The sequence below is a fragment of the Mycena indigotica genome (assembly GCF_014461135.1).
Source record: "Mycena indigotica strain 171206Taipei chromosome Unknown Mind.scaff0015, whole genome shotgun sequence".
NCBI classification, from domain to species: domain Eukaryota; kingdom Fungi; phylum Basidiomycota; class Agaricomycetes; order Agaricales; family Mycenaceae; genus Mycena; species Mycena indigotica.
In genome coordinates this window covers 520979-526523 of record NW_023503014.1, presented here as the reverse complement: position 1 = coordinate 526523, position 5545 = coordinate 520979, and positions in this window count along the sequence as shown.

The window sequence follows — 5545 nt, the reverse complement described above, 5'->3', positions numbered from 1 at the left end:
TAAACCCTGTTTCACATCTTTTGCATTAGAGTCTTGCAGCTCAGCCCACATCTTTTGCAAAGAATGAGCTATATAGGGTGCCATATGGTGTGCATTGCAGTAGGGGTATCAGCTGTTTCTCCACACCATGCTCCGCCGCTCGAATCGCAACACCGGCGCGCCAGCGTCCAAGGGGCCGCCCCAGCCTATCCCCGACCCGCCACGTATTAGCCGCAAGCCCAAAAAAGAAGCCAGCTGTGCGTCCCGCGTTGACTTCCTCTCCACCATATCAGTCTAACGTAACCCACAGCCCGAAACTCCACCTCGTTCACCATCGCCTGCAGTGACCGAGGTGCCACGAGAGCCGTCACCCGTGCTGGCGAACGTGCCACCTGATGCAACTGCCCGTGAACCCGCGGCCTCGCCAGCACCGCAAACGGTGCCAGCCGAGCCAGCGGCCCGTGAGCCGCTGGCCTCGCCCACTGCTGCATCGCTTCCAGCCGAGCCTGCGGCCCGTGGCGCGGCCTCCCGCGGTACCCCGTCGCGTCGCACCCACCCTCTACTGAACTTGAAAGCGATGGTCAGTTGATCTAATCTTTATACCATGCCTGAATTAATATTTCTTAGCTATTGTCGCCCCTTCAGCGCTCTCCTCGTCGTGCCTCCGGTCTGACCTCCTCTGCTCTTCCTTCTGGCTCGTTGACGACCCCGACAAAACCTCCTGTGCCGGCTCCCGACTACGGTTCTCCGCCGTCCCCTTTGCAGGAGCTTGATTTCCCCTCCTCGCCGGTCGCTGGGCCTTCGCGTCTCCGCTCCTCGCCAATCGCTGGTCCTTCGCACCGCAAGTCCAACCCCTTCCTCGTTGACGCCAACGAGTCCGACTCGGACGACGACGCGCCATCTAAACGCGCTAAACGTGTCAAGACCAAGAGCTACCGCCTGCCCGACACGTACGAGGACGACGATGACAGTGACCGCGACGAAGACTTCACCGTGGCACCCATAGCTGTAAGAATTAGCCTCCTGGCTTAGGTGCACCTAGGAAATGCATTGCCTAGGATACTAAATGTACCTAGCCTAGGTGTACCCAGTGATCAAGGCTAGAATCACCTCAGGGTGTCTAGATCAATATAGCATCAGTGATGGAATAAATGGTTATATAATACCTATAATATTAATATTAATACATATATAATACTTTAAACTCCTTTTCTTCAGGCCGATGACCCGGTATATAGTTGGGAAGGCCTGTGTCAATAATAATCCTAATTTGGACAAAAATGATGTATTGTAATATAGCCATCAAAAGTACTGATGGCAATCAAAAATGGTTCCACATTAAAAACATTATATAAATGGGTGCACTAGCTTAGGTAATAGAATATCAGATAAAGAGTAATAATATATATCCCTATTAAAATAATGCTTTGGCCTAGGGAGAATTGCTAGGCTAAAGTTCTAGGTGTACATAGTCTCTGGCTGTACCTAGTATTCTAGGCAATGCATTTCCTAGGTACACCTACTGGATTTAGGCTAAATACTACCACTACGGCTCACCGTGGTGCGCGCTCGTGAAGCCGCTGCCAAGATCCACCGCAACACTTTGGCGAAGCGGGAGGATCGCGTTCCCATTGATGACGACGAGATGGAAGAGCAGGATTACGCGGACTATCTCGAGGACAGTGTGCCCAAGCCCGGCATGCACAAGCCGCGTCGCAAACCACAGCCAGCTGGTGCGCTGATGAGGGTGGATGACGGGTGGGGAGACCGGAGATGAGACCGACACTACACAACTAAAACCCAACCCGCGTTCCAATACTGTCAGGGACTGATCTGTTCGAAGCCTGGTTGAACCTTTGTCGGAGCGTTCTGAGTTCGAGCCCCAGCGCGTGCCAGACCGAATATGCCTTTTGGTTTACACTCCCTTTTGGTATATATATAAAGGATTGGATGGATCCTCTATGTTGGTTGGGCTCTGCTGTTGTTTTTGGTTGTTGTAAGAGTCGTTCTGAACGGCCAGTTGCTATCAACAACGGTCGAATCGAAACGCCTCCTCGCAGATATCTCCCTAACTGGCCATTCGGGACTCATGCCAGTTCTTAGACGTGCGCTGTACCCATGAAACGAACAAAAACGGTGGTTTTCTATGTGTGTTCCAAAATGCGGCTTATCAGCGCGTCAGCCACGTCCCCAGTCCGCTGCCGCTGCCTCTCCCGTCAGCAAATTCATGCAACACGCTGCCTCGCGCGAGGATGATGGGGAAGATGACGAGGTTACGGACGAGGATACGGGGGACATCGACTCAGACGAGGAGAAAGGTGCCTGCGTCAAGTCCGGTCCCCCGCCTGATGAGGCCGTCGAGGCCGTCAAGGAACTAAGCTCTAAGCTCTTCGAGGAGATCAAGGCCATTGCCAAACAATTCAACTGCAATGTGGCCACCTTTACTCAAAAGGCGGGCATCATGACCAAACTCTCCCGCTCCACCAGCACTTGGAACGCATGGCAGTTTTGGTGTCGTTTGCACTTCCCTCGGGGTGATAGTGAGTTTTCTTCAGGTTTTGTTCATGGATTGGCAATAACCTGTCATAATAGTGACGGTCAAGGAATGGCAGGTCGCCTGTCGGACTGGATACGACGAGCGAATTGCAACGCTCCCAGAAGACCAACGCAATGACCCTGTCACGCGCCGACCTTTTTCAAGAACAACTCGACCACTATCTTCAAGTCCTGCTCGAGGACACCGCACACCGCAAAAAAGGCACGCATGCCAACGCAATGATGAAGGCGGTCCGTTCCTTGAACTCGCAGGTTCGACACAGCCGTCCCGGTTCTTTCTATTGGTATTGACTTTCACATAGACAAAGGTTCTTAGCGAAGCCCAAGCTCTCGAGACCGCGGAATTCATGGTGGACATCGGGGGCTACGATTTCCTTGCCCCTCAGCGCCAATATGAGGAGCTTAGCAAGATTGCGGCTCAATTAGTTGTCATTCTCAAGTTAGTGCTTCTCCTTTCCTCCTTCGCCTCCACTGACGTTGCCCAGGAGTGCCGAGAATGATCTCGCCCAGGAAGCGAATGCCACCAACGAACCCGGCAACCTTATCATCGTGGACGACCGTCGCAAGGGAGAGTCCACCCGTGACCTTATCCGCCGACAACTAGGAAATTACTCCCTTAACTGTGTTTGTATGTGGTATTTCTTGTTGGATCTTGGCAATTACTGACGGTAAAGCAGATATCGTTCTTCATTATCGCGATCACACGCCACTTAGCGTCCTGCGCGTCAAGTTCAACAAGGCTCAATGGAAGCAATGGGCGGACTTCGCGACAACGAACCACTTGCGCTGGGTCAACTGGCCCGAGTATTGCAAGGGCCTCTTCCCGGGCCATGGCTTTGAGCCAAACCGAATGCGGAATAAGAAGAAGGGCAAAGGCAAAGCGCCTCAGCATGACGACGACGACGACGAGGAAGAGGAGGAGGAGGAGGATGATGATGAGACCAATGCCGCTCCCCTTGCCACTGACGATGCTCCGACCATGTCTCTGAAGCGCATTTGGGAAGCAATGCGCCACGCTTACCTCGTCAAAGACGGCTACGAGGAAGATCCTGACCGGGAGCCTATAGAAAGCGCGCCTTACGTGGAATCGTAGACTGAGAGTATGTTTTCCCTTACTTGGCAATTGTACGTGGGCTAATTTTCCTCATTCACAGACGAAAAAAAATTGGCTGATGCTAGTGATGTCCCCATTGTCGTGTGCTCCGACGGCACAGTTTTGTCTTGCGCTAGGTCATCAAACAAGTACCTGAAGCAACTCGAGGAGGACGAGCGAAAACGCCAGGCGGAGCTCGAAAAGGAAGCGCGCAGGCAAGCCAAAGCCCAGCTCGACAACCACCACCGCGAATAAGTCCGCTCAGGTCAAGTCTTCTGTCGCAGGTGCGGCACCGCCCGCGCGGCGCGCAGCGGCACCCGAACCACCGCGCAAGAAGCCGGAGCCAGCAGCATCCGCAGGCCTCAAGCGCCGACGCGAGGACACGGAGGAGCGCGCTGTGGCCGTTGGTCTGTCCGCTTGTGGTGGCTAGAAGTGATGCTAATGATGATCTATCTACGTGACATGATCCGAGTGGTCCGGTGCTGATCCCCCATCACAGGTGCCCCCTTTTTAAAATGGCGGCGTCCCCGCCGCCCTGCGCGCCCTCGATACTCCTCAACTCTGCCTCTGCTTCTGCTACCCTTTTCCGCTCGGCCATCTCGCCTTCTCTCTCTTTCTGCACGCCATCCGCCTCCTCCTTCGCTTCAGCTGGCCGCCGCTTCCTGAGTTCTTCTATGAAGGTCTTCTGCTCTGTGTCGAGTTTTGTGCCGGGTCGCGTCACAAATCTTCGTAGCCTCCTGGCGCTGTAATATCCAGTCGTTGTCGCTCCATCCAATGTATCGAGCTCATAGGAATTTAATCTTCTTGTCCTTACCCTATATGGTTCGCTCCATGGTCCCTGGATCTTCCGGTCCGCCGATAGGGTCTTCATCCTCGCCGAGTCATAAACCTGGACTAGCTCGCCTTCTGCAAATTCCACTCGCCCCGCTTTCGAGTTTTCGACTTTTTTGTCGAATGCTGCCTTGCGTTTGCTCGCGTATGCCAAACGATTGTCGTACGCATCTAGGCGTTGTTGTTCTGCATAGCGCATGTGCGTGTGTATGTCGGCTTCTGAGATGCTCGTTGTGGCTATGAGCGCCGGCGTCTTCGGGGTGTTTACCGCCTTTGCGAACAGTATTTCCTTGGGTGTAAACCTGATAGACGGTAGTATCCGTTCATTAAGTATGTGAAGTGCTTGCCTGAAGTGCCGCGACCACGTGGCTGGTAGATCTTCTAGTCTCGTGTTCTTCCAGCCATCCTCGCCTAACTTCGGTGCGCATAGCCTTGCTAGCACGTATACCAGCAGTTTGTTAGTACCCTCCACTAGACCATTGACCCACGGTGAATACTTCGGCACCGGGATGAACTCCGTTCCCCACTTGTCGCATGTTTTCTTCACCGCCTTGTTCACAAAGTGGGTCCCGTTGTCGACCATTAGCGCCTCTGCCGGCATGAAGTCACGAAATATGTTGTCCAGTACTTCCACTGTGGCCGCGCCCGTTCCCGCACCCCCGTATATTTCACCCCAGACGTATTGCGATGCCACATCGATGTAAAGCCCCGTTGTTTTGAATCCGTCTTCACTTAGTGGTAGTGTCATGTAGTCTGCCGCAATTAATTCGAACGGGTGCCGCCTCGTTATAGGTTTTAGGAGTGCGTGCGTTGATGTGGGTCCAAAGTTCTTGCATTCCGCGCATTCACGTATGGCTGCCATGATTGAATCGTCCATTTTCGGGCTGTGAAATTTGTCCATCAGTGCGATTTTTATGTGGTCTCGATGAAAGTGGCCTCCTTTCGCATGCGCTTCCGCCGCTTCGCGTTTGGCCTCCTCTTTCGTGATGCATTCTCTTCGCGACCTTGCTCTTCCGCCGCTCGCTCCTCCCAACCTCCATAACTTCCCATCCTCGATGAAGTATTGAGACGCCCTGTGTCGCGCGC